At 35.1% G+C, this 21,457-nt stretch overlaps 1 protein-coding gene across 5 annotated transcripts in view; it reads right to left on the reverse strand.

Annotated features, from left to right (window-relative positions):
* LINGO2 (leucine rich repeat and Ig domain containing 2) overlaps positions 1 to 21,457 on the reverse strand; it is a 1,230,686-nt gene that overhangs the window by 234,387 nt on the left and 974,842 nt on the right. The gene's annotated exons all lie outside the window — the stretch shown is intronic.

Genomic DNA, 21,457 nt, shown 5'->3' on the forward strand with positions numbered 1-21,457 from the left:
CAAATACTTTTGAAGGCCTGCTCTAGGAGCTAGGGACTCAGCAGTAAAAAAAAAAGACATATAATCCCTTGTTCCAATGCAGCTTATGTTATAAATGAATGAGACAAACAGTGAACAAAATGAACAAAAACAGTATATAATAGGTTATGCAGAGATATCATCTACGGAGAAAAGAAAGTATGGAAAGTGAGTAGGGAGTGTTGGGGATGGTAGGAGATGTGGAATTATAATTGCGTATAGGGTGGCCCAGGAAGATTTAAATGAGTGAGAATTTAAAAAGATTAAAGAAGAAGCCATACAGATACTTGGGGAGAAGAAGAGCTCTTGTGGGTATTCTAGAGCTCTTGTGGGTATCCCCATGACACTGTGCCCTTGCTTATTAAACCTGGTCCCTACCTTTTGAAGTGGTCTGCATTTTTCTTGGTCTCTCCCTGCAGTCCTTGTATGGGGACCAGTTTCAAATTACCTGGGGAAAGCTCCAAAAGTGGCTACAACCCAACGCACAGGAAGACCAATTAGGAGCTACAGCAGTCTTCCAGGAGATAGATAATGGTGGCTGAAATCAGGATAGACATGCAGAGGCAGATATGGGTATAATTTAAAGAGTCATCAGAATTTCCTGATGGATGGAAGATAAAGAGGGGACTCAAAGATGACTCCAAAGTTTTGGGCTTGTACTACTAGATGAAGAGAACTGCCATTAACCAAGAAGGGAAAAACTACAGAAGTAGAAACTTTGGGGGGTGAAGATCAGGAGATCAATTTCTGACATTTTACGTTTGCAATGCTTTTAAAGTCTACAGTTCATAGTAAAGATGTGGGGTGGACACACATGGTTTAAAATTAAAGACAGAAGGAATAAGTTATATAGCTTTATGTTAGGCAACACATGCATACTTGCTGATGTAGACAATAGTGTGTAATTGATTACTTCTTAACACATGATAGCATGATCTCTAAGGCTTTTTTCTATAGTCTAAATTTCAGATTGAATTCTAAGCTAAAACTAGAAAGAATTTTAAGACACCCAAACTCTGAAGTACTAGGTAGTTATCCTATAATTCCAAACTGTGATTTGCTTCTGCATCTTTCTCCCTTGTACTGGTCACCTCAGATACTTTCATAACTTCTGGTCTCAGCTAGCCAAGCTTGTAATTACTTGCTCCTTAGAATAGGTTCATTAATTATTTAAAAATTTTCAGTGCTATTTGCTTTGGACTCTAAATGATTCTGCTTGGCCCTTCTTTATGCTAAATCATTTTTTCTGCTTTCCAAAGCTCAAAACCTTTGTGTGAAAACAAATGGCTGGAGGGATTTTCAGATGAGCTGCTTCCAGGCTAACTCAAATTACTCATTTGCTCAGGGCTTCTTCTTCCGTGTGAGTGATTATACATTTGACTACTTGTTTCTTTAATAATTCAGATAATTCCTTCTGATAATAGATAAAATACAGCATTTTTTAAAGCTAACTTGTTTCCTTATTTCAGGTGCAGCATATCCTGACTTGTGAACATCAGATTTACAAACAGTCCCTACTGTGAATGGCCATGCTCTCTTACCACCAACTCTGAACACAGAGGTGATACGAGGGGTAGGAGGGTTGGGGTCAGAGGGAATAGACTGGGACTCCTATTTTTCCTATTTGCCTGGGTAAAGCTCTACTTCAGGAAAGGAAAATCTACTCTCTTCTCCTCTATAAACAAAAATTAATCGATTTTTCCCCCTACCACTTTTGGATATAAAAGGCAGTCAGAAAGATGTCAAAAATGTTCTCAAATTTCTGATGTTTTCTAAAGACAATGTTTCAATATGGGGACAAGTCAAGAAAAATGCAGAAACAGTCACCATTATCTGTAGCACATGGTTCCCTGTTTCCAGAATCAAGAAATAATGTTATATCCATTGTGATGGGGAAAGAGTCTTTTTAAGCTGACACTGCACTGCATGATGTATGTATGATTACTCTGATACAACATGCTCCAAGTTTAAAGCAAAGGACTTTTAAATTGATTTCTGGAACACCATCTATCTTTAATTGCTTATAAAGAAAAACTGTATCTTAAGCAACTGCTTAAGACTGGGAGGGGGGTATAGAAAAAATAAAAAAATATATAAGATAGGTCTAAAAGTTTGTATAAATAAGGAAGACAATCATAGCAAAATTAGAGACTTTGTGTTAGAAACTTCAAATTATGAGGCCAACTTTGTGGAAGGCACAGGCTACAGGTTCAGAACAAAGTACCTGAGGTCCATCTTATATATCAAGCAGAAGTGAAAGATAGCCCAAGCAGCAATTTTTTTCCCTAATTTAATTAGGAAGGAAAGAAGCAAGATTTAAAAGATTACATTTTCAGTGCTTTAACCAGTGCTTGATATTTCATGGAGAAAAGAAACCTTGAAATTGTTGCAATCAAGGTAGTCACTCAGGTGCGAGGAAGCTAAGGGGGAAGGGGGAGACGGGGGCGTGTGCACATGCTTGCTCCCGCCCATGTGCATGCACAGTGAAGTAGTGTGTTTGTGTGTATAAGGGGTCCAGGGCAAGGGTAGGGACATAATGATAGGAGAAGAAGAGTGTAAAGAGGGGAGGAAAAAGAATTCTTGTTTAAGAACAGGACTTCTTAGAGAGGGTACAGCTAACTGTGAATTTTTACCCTAGTGTCCATGTATCCCTAGGCAGGATTACTCAGATTGTACTATTACAAGGTTTCCAATCCTTTAACAGTCATAGAAATTCTTTAGAAAGCTGTGTTTTCAATAATCTCCTCAGATCCACAGGGATTCTGATGCCAGGTTGTCTTGTCCCTACCATCAGAATTTCTGAGTTGATCTCTGCATAAATGGGGTTGATAAACTTCCTCAAATTGTAAAATTTGGGATGTGTCTGCCATTTTCTAGGAAAGAAATCCATAGATTATGCAGATTCTCACAGGTTTCCCTAATAAAAAAGGACTGCATCAAAGGAAATCAAAGTTCCTGGTATTTGCAGTTCTATTTTTTTCTGTCTGAAAGTACAAGGTAAGCTATCCATCAGAGGTTGGGAAAGGACATAACACTACTAGACCAAATTAGCTCATACTTGTACTATACTTGTGCTAGAGAAACATCTAAATAAAAGTAGAATGATATTTCATTTAGGTATAATAACCTCTAGGCCCATCCATGTTCTCACAAATGGTAAGATTCTATTCTATTTTACGTCAGATGCAGAAAGTCAAATGCCACATAATTTCACTTATATGTGGAATCTAAAAATACAAAATAAACAAAACAAAAAGAAACTCACAGTTACATAAAACAAACTGATGGTTGCCAAATAGGAGGGGTATTGCGAGGGGGCTAGGTGAAGAAGGTGAAGGGATTAAGAAGTACAAACTGATAGTTACAGAATAGTTATGGTGATGTAAAGTACAGCACAAGGAATATAGTTGATAATGTTATACGGCACTATACATACATACAGCCATAACTCTGTATGGAGCCAGCTGGGTACTGGAAATATCGGGAGGGGATTGCTTTGTAAGTTACATAAGTGTCTAACCACTATGCTGTACACATGAAGCTAACATAATATTGAATGTCAATTGTAATTGAAAAATAAAAACAGTTAAGTAGAATGATGTTAAAGTATTAAGATAATTTTATAACTTATGTACCAAAAATATGTCCACTCTCTTGCTGTGGAGAAACTGAATTATCTCATTTTTTTGCCCATCAGGTGCCAATTAGCATTGTGGGTTCCTTCTTTTTTTTTCCATTATTTTATTGTTGTTCAATAACAGTTGTCTGCATTTTCTCCCCACCCCTCTACCGCACCCCAGCCAAACCCACTTTCCTCACCTGCTTCCACCCTCCCCCTTGGTTTTCTCCCTGTGTCCTTTATAGTAGTTCCTGAAACCCTTCTCCTCACTGTCCCTTCCCCCCATCCCCTCTGGCTATTGTTACATTGTTCTTAACTTCAATGTCTCTGGTTATATTTTGCTTGCTTTTTTCTTCTGTTGATTATGTTCCAGTTAAAGGTGAGATCATATGGCATTTGTCCCTCACCGCCTGGCTTATTTCACTTAGTATAATGCTCTCCAGTTCCACCCATGCTGTTGAAAAGGGTATAAGCTCCTTCTTTCTCTGTGCTGCATATAATTCCACTGTGTAAATGTACTATAGATTTTTGATCCACTCATTTGCTGATGGGCACTTAGGTTGCTTCCAGCACTTGGCTATGTAAATTGTGCTGCTATGAACAATGGGGAGCATATGTTCTTTTGGATTGGTGTTTCAGGGCTCTTAGGGTATAATCCCAGCAGCAGAATTGCTGGGTCAAAGGGCAGTCCCATTTTTAGTTTTCTGAGGAAATTCCATACTGTTTTCCACAGTGACCGCACCAGTCTGCATTCCCACCAACAATGTACCAGGCTTCCCTTTTCTCCATATCCTCTCCAACATTTGTTTGTGGATTTGTTTATGTTGGCCACTCTAACCGGTGTGAGACGGTACCGCATTGTGGTTTTAATTTGCATCTCTCTGATGGCTAGTGATGCTGAACATCTTTTCATATGTCTCTGGGCCCTCTGTATGTCTTCTTTGGAGAAGTGTCTGTTCAAGTCCTTTGCCCATCTTTTTATTGGGTTGTTTGTCTTCCTGGAGTGGAGTCGTGTGAGTTCTTTATATATTTTGGAGAATAGGCCCTGGTCTGAGGTATCATTGGCAAATATGTTTTCCCATACTGTTGGTTCTCTTTGTAATTTAGTGCTGTTTTCTTTAGCCATGCAGAAGCTTTTTATTTTGATGAGGTCCCATTTGTCTATTCTTTCCTTTATGTCCCTTGCTTTAGGGGACATGTCTGTGAGGATGTTGCTGGATGGAATGTCTGAGATTTTCCTGCCAATGTTTTCCTCTAGGACTTTTATGGTGTTATGACTTATATTTAAGTCTTTTATCCATCTTGAATTTATTTTTGTGTATGACATAAGTTGGTGATGTAGTTTCATTTTTTTGCATGTGACTGTCCAGATCTCCCAACACCATATGTTGAAGAGGCTGTTCTTGCTCCATTTTATGTTCCTGCCTCCTTTGTCAAATATTAATTGACCATAAATACTTGTGTTTATTTCTTAGCTCTCTGTTCTGTTCCATTGGTCTATGTGCCTGTTTTTATGCCAGTACCAGGTTGTTTTGATTACAGTGCCATGTAATACAGTTTGATATCACATATTGTGATCCCTCTTTCTTTGTTTTTCTTTCTCAAAATTGCTGCAGCTATTAGGGGTTGTTTTTGGTTCCATATAAATTTCTGAAATGTTTGTTCTATATCTGTGAAATGTGTCATTGGTACTTTAATAGAGATTGCATTGAATCTATAAATCGCTTTGGGTAGTATGGCCATTTTGATGATGTTAATTCTTCCAATCCATGAGCATGGTACATGCTTCTATTGGTTTGCGTCTTCCTTAATTTCTTTCTTCAGTGTTGTGTAGTTTTCTGAGTACAGGTCTTTTATCTCCTTGGTTAGGTTTCTTCCTAGGTACTTCATTTTTCTTGTTGCTATCTCAAATGGGATTTTTGTCCTGATTTCTGTTTCTGATGTTTCATTGTTGGTATACAGGAATGCCTTTGATTTCTGAGTATTGACTTTGTATCCAGCTGTTTTGCCAAATTCATTTACTAGGTCGAGTATTTTTTTTGGTGGAGTCTATAGGATTTTCCATGTACACTATCATGTCATCTGCAAACAGTGACAGTTTCATTTCCTCCTTTCCAATTTGGATGACTTTATTTCTTTTTCTTGTCTGATTGCTGTGGCTAGGACTTCCAATCCTATGTTGAATAGGAGTGGTGAGAGGTCTTTTTCCGGATCTTAGTGGGAAAGGTCTAAGTTTTTGTCCATTGAGTATGATGTTGGCTATAGGTCTCTCATATATGGCCTTTATTATGTTGAGGAATACTCCTATTCCCACTTTGGTGAGTATTTTTATCATAAATGGGTGCTGGACCTTATCAAATGCTTTTTCTGCATCTATTGATATGATCATGTGATTTTTGTCTTTGCTGTTGTTTATGTGGTATATTATGTTCACTGATTTGCAAATGTTATACCATCCTTGCATCCCTGTGATGAATCCCACTTGATCATGGTGTATGATCTTTTCAATGTATGGCTGGATGCAGTTTGCCAATATTTTGTTTAGGATTTTAGCATCTATTTTCATCAGCGATATTGGCATGAAGTTTTCTTTCTTTGTTATGTCTTTACTTGGTTTTGGGATTAGGATGATATTGGCTTCATAAAATGAGTGTGGAAGTCTTCCATCTTCTTGAATTTTTTGAAATAACCTGTGGAGGATAGAGGTTAGCTCTCCCTTAAATGCTCTGTAGAATTCTCCTGTGAAACCATCTGGTCCAGGGCTTTTGTGTGTCGGAAGCTTTTTGATTACTGCTTCAATTTCATCAGGTGTCATTGGTCTGTTCAGGCTTTCTGCTTCTTCTTCATTGAGTTTTGGAAGGTGATATTTTTTAGAAATTTGTCCATTTCATCTAGGTTTTCACATTTCTTGTCATATAGGTCTTTGTAGTACTTTTTTACAATCCTTTGTATTTTGGTGGTATGAGTTGTAGTCTCTCCTCTTTTATTTTTGATTGTGTTTATCTGGGTCCTCTCTTTTTTTCTTGATGAGCCTGTTTAAAGGCTTGTTGACTTTGTATATCTTTTCAAAGAACCAGCTCCTGGATTCGTTGATCCTTACAATTGTGCTTTTAGTCTCTATGTCATTTAATTCTGCTCTGATCTTGGGTATTTCCTTCCTTGTACTTGGTCTGGGTTGTCTTTGTTGATGTTCTTCGAGTTTTTGTAGGTGTAGGATTAGGTTGTTTATTTGAAATGTTTCTATTCTTTTTAGGTAGGCCTGTATCACTATGAACTTCCCTCTCAGGACTGCCTTTGCTGTGCCCCATAGGTTTTGGATTGTTTTGAATTCATTTTCATTTGTTCTAAGAAACTTTTTGATTTCTTCCTTAATCTCATTCTTGACCCATCCATTGTTTAATAGCATGCTATTCAATCTACATGAGTTCGAGTGTTTTGGGGTGTTTCCCTTGAGGTTTGTTTCTAGTTGCAGTCCCTTTTGGTCAGAGAAAATCTTTGATATGATTTCAATTTTCTTGAACTTGTTGAGGCTTGCTTTGTACTATCATGTGGTCTATCTTTGAAAATGTTCCAGGTGCATTTGAAAATAATGTGTATTTTGCTTCTCTGGGATGAAAGGTTCTATATATATCAGTTAAGTCCATTTCACCTACGGCATTGTTCAATGCCTCAATATCTTTGTTGATATTTTGTTTGGAAGATCTGTCCATCTTTGACAGTGAGGTGTTAAAGTCCCCTACTATAATTGTGTTGCTGTCAATATCGTTCTTGAAATCCTCCAAGATTTTCTTTATGTATTTGGGTTCTCCTATTTTGGGACCATATATATTTACAATGTTTATGTCTTCTTGGTGGATTCTTCCTTTGAGTATTATGAAGTAACCTTCTGGGTCTCTTTATGTCCCTTTTTTTGAAGTCTATTTTGTCTGATATGAGTATTGCTACCCCTGCTTTTTTTTCCTGTCCATTTGCTTGGAAAATTTGTTTCCAGCCCTTCACTTTCAGTCTGTGTAGGTCTTTTGTGTTGTGGTGGGTCTCTTGTAGTAGCATATGTGTGGGTCATGCTTTCTTATCCATTCAGCTATTCTATGTCCTTTGATTGGAGTATTTAATCCATTTATATTTAAAGTTATTATTGATAGGTACTTATTTATTGCCAGTTTTTTGTACCTGTGTTCCTCTCTCTCTCACTCTTTTCCTTCCTTTTCTTAAAGGAGTTCATTTAGCATTTCTTGCAGAGCTGGTTTGATGGAGGTATATTCTTTTAGACTTCTTTTGTCTGGGAAGCTCCTTATTTGGCCTTGTATTTTGATTGAGAGCCTTGCTCAGTAAAGTAGTCTTGCTTGCAGACCTCTGGTTCTCATTACTTGGAATGTTTTTTGCCATTTTCTTCTGGCTTGAATCTTTTCCATTGAGAAGTCAGCTGCTAACCTTATCAGGGCTCCCTTGTATGTTATTTCCTGTTTCTCTCTTGCTGCCTTTAAGATTCTCTCTTTGTCTTGGAAATTTGTCATTTTAATTATGATGTGTCTTGCAGTGGGTCTCTTTGGGTTCTTCTTGATTGGGACTCTCTGTGTTTCCTGGATTTGTGTGACTTTTTCTCTCATCAAATTAGGGAAATTTTCTATCATTACTTTTTCAAATAGGTTCTCTATCCCTTGCTCTTCTTCTCCTTCTGGTATCCCTATTATATGGATATTATTATGTTTCCTGTTGCCCTGTATTTCCCTTTACCCCTCTTCATTCTTTCTGAGCCTCTTTTCCTTTTCTTGCTCATTCTGGGTGTTTTTTTCTACCTTGTCATCCAGTTTGCTGATCTGATCCTCTGCTTCATCGAGCCTGCTCTTGATTCCTTCTACTGTGTTCTTCAGTTCAGAAATTGTATTCTTCATGTCCTCTTGGCCCTTGTTGATGGTTTCTATTTCCTTTTTTCATGTTGACATAGTTTGCAGTGAGTTCATTGTAGTTTCCCTGTAGTTTCTGATAGTTCTCTGTGCGCTCAGTGAGCTCAGTGAGCTTCCTGATGACCATTGCTTTGAACTCAGTATCTGATAATTGAGTTGCCTCTTTTTCAGTTAGCATTTTTTCTGAGGCTTCCTCCTTTCCTTTCATTTGTGGATTGTTTCTTTGTCTTGCCATTGTTTGTGATTCTCTTCCTGTTTGCCTCTGCTTCTTAAGTTGATCTGACTGACCCCCTGGATTTATGGTGTAAACTTCTGTGATAAAATATCTGTGAGATTCAGTGGTACAGTCTCCTTGATCTCTCGAGCTTACTGATCTTGGTCTGTGGTTTATGTTGGCTCTGTGTATGTCTTTGGTTTTTGGTTGTTTTGGGGTCTTTCTTTGGTGGGTCCTTCTCACCAGCTGGTTAACTGAGGGTCAGTCTGTCCACCACCTTTTGTTTTTGTTGTGCAAGTGTGGGCAGGTTGTGCTAGAGCTGGTTCCTTCATGTGTACAAGGTTTTGAGGCTTTTCTCTTGCTCTTGTTCAGTTGTTTGTTCTGAGTAATTTCTCTACTATTTAGATGTATTTCCAGATAGGTCCTGGGTTGAGTTAGTGTGACTTCCACTCCCTCCTTCACCTTCTTCTGTTGTAATCTCTTGGTGGTTCCTTTGTTGGTGGGTTTCCTCTTCCAGGAGGTATCCTGGTATTCACAGCTTGTATCTACCCTTTTTTGTGATAGGTTGGAGGGGGAAGACAAAATGGTTTAAGACAGCAGGAGTGTATTCTATGATATTTAAAGTACCAGCCCTTAGAGAAGAGATAGCAGATCCTTTCGATATGTATAGTGTTAACTGTGATAATTCACCCACCTAGCCACTTTTTAGAAAGTGTGGAAAGAAGATAAGACTCTTGTTGTGGGTGGGGGGGTTGGGGGAAGATTGTGAGTTGGATCTAGAAAGCTGTGAGCTTGTGGGAGGTCAGATTATGAGGTAAAGTGAGAGTAAAGGGTAGAAAATAGGTGTAATGTGTGAGAGAATAGATTTAACCACACCAGTAATAAAATTCAGGAAACAGTGAGGTGGACTGAGATCTGGGAGGGATTCTGTGTAGTATTTACAAATATATGGAACAGCTATTATTTACAATAGTAATGGAGCAACAATCATATGACAGAATCTATAACTAAAATAGGGAGTATAGGTCCTAGAGCCAATTAGCATTTTGAAGGCGGCTTGTCTTAAGCATCAAAGCTGCTGCTCAGTCTTTGTTTGTTTCTTAATTTCTTTAAAACAATGGCCAATCCCAAATTATCGCCCCCTGAACAGAGTTTAGGAGAAAGGTCCATGCTAAACTTTCTCTAGGCTTGCAAGGCTAGGCATACTGCCAAGATGACATTTCTGTGAAAAGAGATAAATGAATGAAGTAACTCCCAGTCACAGTGGAGAAGGAAGGAAGTATTCTACAACTAACTTGGCAGACTGCCATTTCTTTTTTCCTGGATGTTTGACCATTTGTAGGAAATCTGTATGAAACTCCACCATGATAAATAACTCATAAATTTCAAGTACTAATCTGCTGTTAAACTGGGATCACTTAAACCTGGTAAGATCCATACTCCTAGGTCTGCTGCCTGAGATTTCATTCCCTAACCAGCAGCTCACAAAATTAAAAGCCAGTTTTTGTCTAGGCAAGGAGGTATAAATTACCATTATTAGTTGCTCTTTTTTAAAATCCAGATTCCTCTTCCTTTTTTTTCTCCTTTCTCCCTTCCTCTCCCTTCTCCCTTTCATTTCTTCCCCCTTTCATTTTTTTCTTTCTTTTTGCTCTACAAATATCCGATGACCATTTATTATGTACATGCTCAATATCAGGAAAATATGAGCTCAGAAAAAGTATATGAAATGAATAAATATGACCAATAACTTCAGTGATGAATCCAATGGTAACATTTATATCTTATCTTTCTTTATCTCTCAGCAGCATCTAAAGACTTAACCATCCCTCTTTCTTCCAACATTATTTTCTACTGCCTTTCATAAAATTACAATAACCTGCTTTTTTCTTTGACTCACAAGTTACTTTGAAATCTGTGTTCTTTTTTGGTCTTCATATCACAGTTGACCACTAAATTTGTCCAAGGTACCTTCTCTTTTCTATTTAGTTACCTCCTCTAGCCCTTGGGCTTTATATACTGTCTATATGCAAGTGACTCCCAGATTTTCATATCAATCCTTGGCCTCCCTGCTGAGCACTAGATTTGTTTACCCCACTGCCTACTTGAAATCTAAATAAGTATATCTAGAAGGAATCTCAGATTTAATATGAACAAACCTAAACTCTTACTGCCTCTTTCTCATTCTTCCCTATCATTAAATAATACCACCATTCTCCCATTAATCAAGTCAAAAACAGAAGTCATCTTTCAAATATATGTGTATCAGTATATGCATACTCATATACATATGTACTCACAAGATTCATCTATGTGTGTGTATCTATGTATAATGATAGAGAACACTAATATTTTAGCAGTTTTTTTTATTCGTCAAGGGCAAGAAATAGAAATTCAGCAAATGAATATTGAAGTAATTACTTAGCTAATAAATAAGTTTTTAGCATAAGCAACCTTCCCCTAATAAATTCCAAATTATTGGTGCCTTGTCTACCTATATATTTGATTACATGACCCCTGGCTTATTGCTGGATAGTTCTTGCATATTTCCTTGTGGCCTCCTGGCCTTTTTTGGTTATCTGTCTGTAGGTATGCCATCATCCCTTGCCTGGATCTGGTGGTGACATGTCTCTGCTTGGTGTAGGTGCTTTAATCCAAAATCAGTATTTCTATGTACTTTAAATGTTATCATTGCAAGAGTCTATGAGTCATAATATTTTAAAGCACTAAATATTTATGCACACTACTGATTTTATTTCTGATTAATCAGTTTATCAGAGTGGTTAACCTAGATTCTCTTTGGAAACAGCATATACACAAATACACAATATTTGATATATGCTTTAGGCTGTATATTTTTGAAAATACATTTTTCTCTGTTAAATATTTGTCTTTCAAGGTGCTGCTCTTTCCTGGGGGGCACAAGAAAAAACAATTCTAACAGTACCCATTGAGTCACATACTAAAGACATTAAGGGGGAGGGATAATTGGGAAGAAATAGAAGAATCTAACTACTGTGTCATAATATATACTGCTGAATTGTTTATATTTGATAGTTACTGACATAATACAAATTTAATTTATTCCTAGAGGAATCAAGATGCAAAGATAGATTACCCTGATGCTTTAAAAAATTTACGCTGAGAGTCGAAATGGTTTATGATATTTCTGTCATGCTACGACTAATAATATCATAAATATGGTTTTGACCCCAATTCTTTTCCTCAGAGTAGTCCCAGTCATTCTTATATATAGCAGTTGGATTCACATTTACCAAGGCTGTCTTCTACTTACGATTGTTTTGGGTTTTTTTTTTTTTCATTTTTGGTGTTGAGTTTTATAAGTTCTTTATAAATTTTGGATATTTACCCCTTACCAGATGTATCGGTGAATATGTTCTTTCATTCTGTGGGTTGTCTTTTTATTTTGTTGATGGTTTCCTTTGTTGTGCAAAACCTTTTTAGTTTGATGTAGCCCTATTTATTTTTTCTTTTGTTTCCCTTGCCTGAGGAGTTATATCAGGTAAAATATTGCTATGAGCAACATCCAAGATTTTACTTCCTATGTTTTCTTCTAGGATTTTTATGTTTTCATGTCTAAATTTAAGTCTTTAATCCATTTTGAATTTATTCTTATGTGTGGTGTAAGAATGTGGTCTAGTTTCATTTCTTTGCATGTATCTGTCCAATTTCCCTAACACCATTCATTGAATAAACTATTTTTAGCTCATTGTGTGTGCTTGTTCCTGTGTCAAGTATTAATTGACTATAAAGGTGTGGGTTTATGTCTAGGCTCTCTATGCTCTCTCATTGACACATGTGTCTGTTTTTATGCCAGTACCATGCTATTTTGATTACTATGGCCTTATATTATAGTTTGATATTAGGTAGCATGATTACTCCAACTTTTTTCTTCTTTCTCAAGATCTCTGCTGCTATTCAAGGCCTTTTGTGGTTCCATATAAAATTTTGAAATATTTATTCTAGTTCTGTGAAATACATCATTAGTATCTTGATAGGAATTGCACTGAATCTATAGATTGCTTTGCATAGTTAATTCTTCCTATCTATGAATACAGTATGTGCTTCCACTTATTTGTATATTCTTCAGTTTCTTTCTTCAGTCTTATAATTTTCCAAGTATAGATCTTTTACATCTTTGGTTAGTTTTATTCCTAGGTATTTTATTCTTTTTGAAACAATTGTGAATGGGATTGGCTTCTTAATTTCCCTTTCGGATGGTTCACTATTAGCATATAAAAATGCAACTGATTTAGGATATTAATTTTGTATCTGAAGAAACCCTAAACACTAATTCAAAAGAACATAAGCACCCCTGTGTTTATTGCAGCATTATTTACAATAGCCAAGCTATGGAAGCAGCCCAAGTGTCCATCAATAGATGAGTGGATAAAATGACTATGGGACATTTATCCAAAGGAATACTACTCAACTGTAAAAAGGAAGGAAATTTTACCATGACAGAATGGATCAACCTGGAGAACATTATGCTAAGTGAAATAAGCCAGTCAGAGAAAGGCAAATGCCATATGATTTTATTCATATGTGTAATGTGATGAACAAACTGAACTAACAAGCAAAATGGAGACAGAATCATAGATAGAGTTCTGGCTGACAGCTCTGCAGAAGGGCTTAGGGGGCGGAGAGATCGAGCAAAACGGAAAATGGACTCATGGATATGGACAACAGTGTAGTGATTGAGGGGGGTGGGGGCATAAGGAGGATAAATGGTAATGGAAAATAATATAATAAAAATAAATGTAAAAATATTTTATACAAATTAATTGTTGTAAACACTAGAACCAAAGTACAAACTCTTTGTTCTGGTTCACCACTGTTGTATAGCAAACCATTTCAAAAGTTATTGGCTTACAACAGCAACAATCACTTTAGTATCTCCTGTTCTATGGGTAAGGTATTTGCAAATCACTTTCAGCAGTCTGTTTCCGGTCCCTTATGTTATTCTAGTAATGTGGAAGAAACAAGGAGCAGAGTAGCTGGTAGGTGTTCAGACATTTGGCTCTCTCTAAGTGGTGTCTATAAGCTAGTTTGGTCTTCATTACAGCATGGTAGTGCAATCACACTGCTCATATGGCAGCTGGCTTTTCCAGATTGAATAGCTCAAGACAATAACATGGAAGTGTATGGAATTTCTATGACTTTGTATTAGAAATCATATAGCATCTCTTCTACTATAATTATTGGTCAAGGCAGTTAAAGTCCAGTCCAGCTTCAAAGGGAGGAGACACAGACCCCATGTTTCTGAAAGGGAATTGTCAAAGTCAAATTGCAAGAGGAACATATAGAATGGGGAAGAGTGTTGTGTCAATATGAAAAATGCAATCTGGCAAACCTTCAATACTGTCAGAAGAAATACATAATAAAAGAAATTGAATTGTGAATTATGGCATAAGATGTAATAATAGTAGCACACAATATATGCCAAGGACTTCTAAATTCTTTACAAATATTAATCTAATTAACCCTCACAATAATTCTGAGAAAAAGACCAGTAGTGTCCAGATTTTGTATATGAGGAAGTTTAAGAAAGAGAGGTAAAATAAATTGCCAAAGGCTCCACAGCTAATTGATTGTTTAGCTGGGATTTGAAGACAGAGTCTGACTCCTGAGTATATTCTTTCGTACCTTCATTAAATTATTCTCATAAGGACAGAATGAAGACCTAACCTATGTACCCTAACAAAAAGGTGCCGTGACAAGGGTACAATTCCCTGAGATGCAACAGTTCTCATATCTGTGCACCAAATAACATAGCATCAATGCTCAAAGAGGAAAACTACAGCAAATATATAGAGTAATTAATCGAAACACAATAATAGTAGGATATTAAATTCATTTCCTTCTATCCTTACCAGAACCAGTGACCAAAACAAACAAATAAACAAAGTAGTAATTGTTAGTAAGGCCAGGAAAAAGTAAACAACAAAACCAAAAATACTCACTTTTCAGAAAAATGGGGAAAACATATGTTCTCAAATAACTTTTGGTCAAAATGGAAATCAAAGCTAGAATGACAGAGTATTTAGGAAAGAATAGTGAAAACACTATGTCAAATGTATGGGAGCCAGCTAAAACAGAGCTGACAAATAAATACGTGAAATTTGACAGTTATTAATTAAACCTACTTTAAATAATCATTAATTAGGTCCTCTTTATTCTTGTTTAATTTTGACTATCATAATGTATTATGGAACTAGTAAACAAATTCAAAAAACAAGCCTTGGTTAACAATATTACCAGCAACAAAATTGGTAAGCCATTAATCAATCTAGTGTAGAAAAATAGAAAAAATATAATTATATAAAAGATAAAAATTATAATGGAAAAACAACATTAGAAACAGAATATTGAAAACCACTTAAAAATTCTTGTCTCATTTCTATACAAATAAAATTGAGAGCCTGGATAAAATAAAATGATTTTCTAAGAAGATAGGGTTACCAGAACATACGAATTGTTGTACACAGAAATGATCTGATCTCAGAAAAGTTTCCCCATCTCCCCCCTAAAAATTAATGAATATATTGTTTATTTATAAATAAACGGTTTATAAATAAGATGATTTTACAGGAATAATTCTACCATTTTCAGGAACACAAATGTCTAGTTCTACTTACATTGCTTCACAGAGAAGAAAGATTTCACATCTTTTTTTAGGGGAGGAAGAGGAGGAATTTTAAGGTTAAAATGTGCACATACACAAACTGCAAAACATACTTATATATACCAACGCTAAGCTCCTAAGTAAGTGATCAGCAAACTGAATTCAACAATATAATAAAGTAACGATAATCCATAGAAAACTATGGCTTATTGTAGTAAAGAAAGACTGCTTCAACATAAAAACATTTAGACAATTTTCATATTAATAAATTAATATAAAATCACTTGGTTATTTCAATTGACACAAATATGTCTGTGATGAATAAGTGTATCAACATCCTTTTTAACAAAATTTCTTGATAAAATGTAAATATATAGATATTCATCAATATAATAAAATATAGACAAAGATGCACTTACATCATTATATTTAATAGTGGAACAGTTACATTAAATTCAAGATTAAGGCAAAGATACCCTTTCTCATCACAAATATCCAATATTGCTCCAACGGTACTACCCTAAGCAATTAGAGAAAAAAATAGCAGTTATAAATATTTAAAAATTAATGCTACAATCATCAAAATTTCTAGACCTCTCTTTGTATAATTGGAAGAGCCCAGAGAATAATTTAAAACTAAAAAAAGAGATCAGAGAATTGTGTAAGACATTGCTCAAAATTAGCATACTGAAATAAACTGTACAGATATATAAACAAAGACCATTCACAAAGAAAATTAGAGGAAAAGACTTCATTTACAATAGAAACAAAAATATAATATCTGAGAACACATTTGACTAAAATGTAAAGAGTTTAAATTGGCTAAATTCTTAATTTTGACATAAAGGATTTAAACAGATACAAAATTATGGCCTTTTCTTAGGAAGATTAAACAGTATAGGATATCAATTTCTATAAGTTAATCAAAAAGATTCATGGAATCTTAACAAAAATACTCATTTTTTAAAAAATCTAGACAAGTTAAATTTAAAATTTAGATGGAAAAATATAAGCAAAGATTTCTGATATGTTCCTGCACAAAAGTAATTTTCTAACAACATTTGGCATTGCAACCTGCTTACTTACCTGACTTCCCTCTATATTGTTACTTATGTTAATTCCCACTGCCTACTGAACACATTGTCTGGTACATAATAAGTAGTTAATAAATGCTTTGTGATGATGGCATGCGTTTTATTAAATCCAAGGGGTAGTTTTTCCAATATGTTCAGTAGCTGGAAGACTATGGACTACTTTCTTCATATGTAGGTAATTTGACTTGATATTCATATTTAAAATGAATGTCTCCCTTGTAGTCAATATCTGTTTCTACTAATCTGAATTAACAAATGCCTAGTAAATTTCCTATTCTCAAACTGACATTATACTACTAATAAAAAACTTACGACATATCATCCTAGTGAATCCAATGCATAAAAACAGCAGTTCCCCAAAATGATTACCATAGGATAATAGTAATAATAATAATAATAGAATTATTATAATGTAGTTATGATCTCCTAAACAACCAGTCATAAAGATAACCAAATATATAATTTCACAGTCACTTTGTGTGAGTGAAATGCAATTTTAAATATCAGTTAATCTTCATTTAGGAAAAAAAGAGACTTCCTGTATAAAACAAAATCTAATTAGAAAACAAAGCAGCAAACAAAACACTCCCTTCACAACAGGGAATTTTTAAAAGGAAAAAAATGAGTTTTACATTCTCAAGTAACACAGAGCTATTCAGGAGAATATGATGCAATAAGAATTTAAGCTAATGTTCCTGCAATAGGGTTCTATAGTGCAAAATAGTGACTAGGGTAGGTAACTTTTCCTCAAGTTATTTTAAGGGAAAACAAAGTGCACGTGTCTAGGTTTAAGTTGGACTTAATGACTTCTCAAAATTCCTTTCATTTTTATCATTATATTCCTTTTAAAAAAGAACAAAAAGACCTTCAAATTTGGAAGAAGAAATAAGAATTCACATTTCCACGATGAATCACACAGTCTTTATCCGGGTAGCATCCTCACTCCATAAAAGAGAACTAGGTCGTGGAGTTTAGAGCAAAGATTTTCCCCAAATTAGGGACAGTTTCTTAAGGAAAAACAAAACATTTACATATGGCTTCAACAATACAATTGCTCCTAAAAACTCAGTATTAAGTTAGAATGTACTTTCTGCAGAGGTATGACTCATGTTGTACAAGATGTTTTTGATAAAAATCCTCACGTAAATTTAGTTCTGTGGAGTTGAATATTTTAATTGCAATGGTCTATCTAACATAGAAAGGAGGGATACATAAGTAAATAAGTGCCCGCCAAGCATCTATCTTTTTACTATAAATTTCTACATGCGGAATAACATCAGCATTTTAAAAATTGCAATGATAAAATGTTTGAAAATAAAGTGAAAGTGACTAAAAGTGAATTTGGTTAATAACAATGGACCAATTTCTATGTATTTAAATACTAAGGTGATTCTACGGGGAAATTATTTTTTAAATTAAATCACTGCATAAGAACCCTGCTCTGATTACTAGCTTTAACTAGTCAGGTGGAAGATTCAGGTTTTTGTCTTTGTTTTTCTACCGCCTCCTTATTTTAAAATCATACTCCTCTCTCTGAGATTCCGATGTCTCCATTGTCTTTTTTCCTTTTCTGAGGAAATTTTGCTACTTGAACTAGGCAGTTCCCTGATGTTTATCTCTTCCTCCCCTGACCGCCCCATCTTCTTCCTCTCTCCTCCTGTCCTCCTCCTGCTCCTGTACCACTTCTTCTAAAAATTTCCCTGCTACCTTAAAAGCAGGTCTTAAAATAAATGCACTCACCCTCTGGCATTAGTTCTACACCCGTGGCCATCCTCTCTATCTCATGAGCTGATTCTAGTTCATCAGGATCACCTGGATACTTGCTTTAAAATGCAGGGTCCCTTATACATAGTCCGCTAGGGCTGCTGTAATAAAGCTCCACAAAGTGAATGGCTTAAAACATGCAGCTTTATTGTCTTAACACTTTCAGAGCCTGAAAATCTAAAATGAAGGTGTTGGCAGGTTTGGTTCCTTCTGAGGGCTTCAAGAAAGAATCTTTTCCATGTCTCCCTCCCATATCTTATGAATTTTAGAATGTCAAGTCAGATTCCTTGCATTGAATAACCTCTGGCTATCATTTTAATTGATTGTCCTATAAAGCTCAGGCTAATAAGTTGAAAAGTAGTGATTGCTCCCCAAAAGTTACCCTGGATTGTTTTCCCAGTGTTAAGTTGAATAAACGCTTCTCCAGAGGACACACATATGGCCAAGAGACACGAGAAGGTGCTCAATATTACTAATCATTAGGGAAATGCAAATTGAAACCACAATGAAATATCTACTTCAGGGTATTTATAAAAATTAAAACATTAATTCAAAAAGATACATGCACTCATATGTTCACTGAAGTATTACTGCTAATTGTCATGATATGGAAGCAACATACATGTCCATCAGTAGATGAATGGATAAAGATGTTGGAATATTACTCAGTAATAAAAAAGGAATAAAATCTTGCCATTTGTGACAACATAGATGGACCCTGAGGGTATTCTGCTAAGTGAAATAAGTCAGAGAAAGACAAATAGCATATAATTTTACTTATACATGGAATCTAAATAAACAAGTGAATAAACAAAACAAAATAGAAACAGACTCATAGATACCGAGGACTAGCTGATGGTTGCCAAAGGGGGAGGGGGATGAGAATAATTTTGGCTACCCTGGAAAACCTACCTGTTCTGAGTGTACAGAATATTCTTTTAGAAGAGTTCTAAAATTTTAGTAATGTTTCTATCAAGCATAAAAATATGAAAATGGCCTGTTTGATACTAATATAATGCTTTTAAACAGTTCTGTGTGTTTGATGAAAATGTCAGTCATTTTGAGGACTATCTCATTCTCTGCTGCCCCAGTTTTCAAAACATATCATGGGGAAACTAAAGGCAATCTACCTGGAGACACAAGTCACTGCCTTATAGTAACTTACTTAGTTTTTCACCTCTGATTTTCTTTGATATCTAACTAGAATGCCTCTGGAATATGACTTTGGCTTGTGTACTTAACTAATAGATACATTTCCATGATAATTAAATATTATCTCTTTAAAGTCCATAAATCACGAAAACTTTATATGTTGAGAAACTTGAAAAGAACAATACCAGTGTTTACAACCTGAAGCATTAATACATTAAGATCAGAAGGATGTAATACAATGTCTTAAAGTTTTATTGCAAGAAATTTTCTACTTACTAGTTTACTAGTTTAAACAAATTATTGAAATACCTTATAAATTATTACTAATCCAATTGCTTAATTACTCATCTCTGCCAACATAGTAATACAATTCCAACTATTTTTATATGTTTTGGTAGATTTTTCTCATGAAGATCCACTATGTGATTTTGTTTTAGACCACAGGTAATCAGTTCCAGACATATTATGTGCATCTTTTGGAGTGCAGATAAAATATTTTTCCAATTTTTTCTATTTTCACTGATATAGACACAAAATAGTATTTAAAGTTACCCAATATAAATTAAAAATTTAATCAGAGGGTCGGATTAAGTCTTATGCATTATGTATTTGCTATTATTGATGACACTTTTATGGTAATTTGTTTCTATCTACATACAGTTTTTAAAAATATGATTGTTAATAAATAAAAGCATTCAAAGAAAGTTATATCCAGGTTAGTACTGCAGTTCATTCAAATACATTTTCTAATTTCCCACTGTAAACAGTCAGTTGAAATAATCACAGCCTGTTAAAAATATTAAAGGTATTTCAAACCATTTAAGATTCTTAAAATACCAATTCAATACCTTTTAAGTTACTTTACATAAATTGTAAATGATTTATAATAATTTTACACAAGATAATTAATGCCTTTAAAAACCTTTTCCTAAATTTTATTCTTTTTTTAAGAATCTGCTTCATTTTTATGATGAGGAGGCATTTAGCATGGAAATAAAATATAATACTGACCAATAAATCACTCATTAAGAGAAAAAACTCTCCTTTTGCTTCTAATATCTAACAACAAGAAAGGTCTCTTCAATTCTGAATCATCTTTTTTTTTCTCAATCTCTATCCTGATTTATTAAGAGAGAAAAATGTTCTCACATTTGACATTTATGTATGTATCCCAGCTCTGGGTATGAACTATAGGGGTCCAAGATAAAAGCCCAGAAACCAATTTTGGAAACTGCTGAATCTGAAGACATCAGCCTTTTGTGCCATGCCTAAAAATAATTAGCTATGTTTAATTCCAAATATAGACTTTCAGTGCCTGCCAATATTTAAAGAACTGAAGGAGAAATTTGAGGTGTGTGTGTTTTTTTTAATGAAACTTGGCTGCTTTTTATGTCTTCATAGGGCCCACGTAATATTTCCATGCATGATGAAGTAGATTGGATATTTAAGGTCTATTTTTTTGGATTAAGTGAATGGTACATATTGGAACTACTTCCCAAGCCCATCTCAGAATATAGCTCCTTTTATAGTAGTATTGGACCAGTGTCCATTATTTTGTGGCTGGTTTACTTTCTATTAAAAATAATACAAGAATCCTTACAGCTGGCTCTGGCCAGGTGTCTTGGTTGGGCTGCCGTCTCATACACCAAAAGGTGGTGGGTTTATCCCCAGTCAGAGCACACACCTAGGATGGGTGCAGGAGACAACCATCCATGTTTCTGTCTCTCTGTCTCTCTCTCTCTCTCCCTCTCTCCCAGTATCAGGTGAGGAATTTTTCTTTTCAAAAAGAATCCCCCTTACAGTTGTTCCTAAGGACATAACAGCAAATTTATATTCCAAATGCAATTAAGGGAGCCTTGAGATTAGAATTCTCCATTTGAATTTAAAAATCACCACAAGATTTAGAACCAAAAATAATAACCCTTTAACTGCTCCCTGGGGAAGATCATATGCAACTCTTAATATTCTGATAAAAATATTTTTTAAACTTATTTAAAGTATTTTATCATGATATATCTTGTGGTGGATTTTCTCTGTTTATTGTGCCAA

This window comes from Desmodus rotundus, chromosome 1 (genome assembly GCF_022682495.2).
Source record: "Desmodus rotundus isolate HL8 chromosome 1, HLdesRot8A.1, whole genome shotgun sequence".
NCBI classification, from domain to species: Eukaryota; Metazoa; Chordata; class Mammalia; order Chiroptera; family Phyllostomidae; genus Desmodus; species Desmodus rotundus.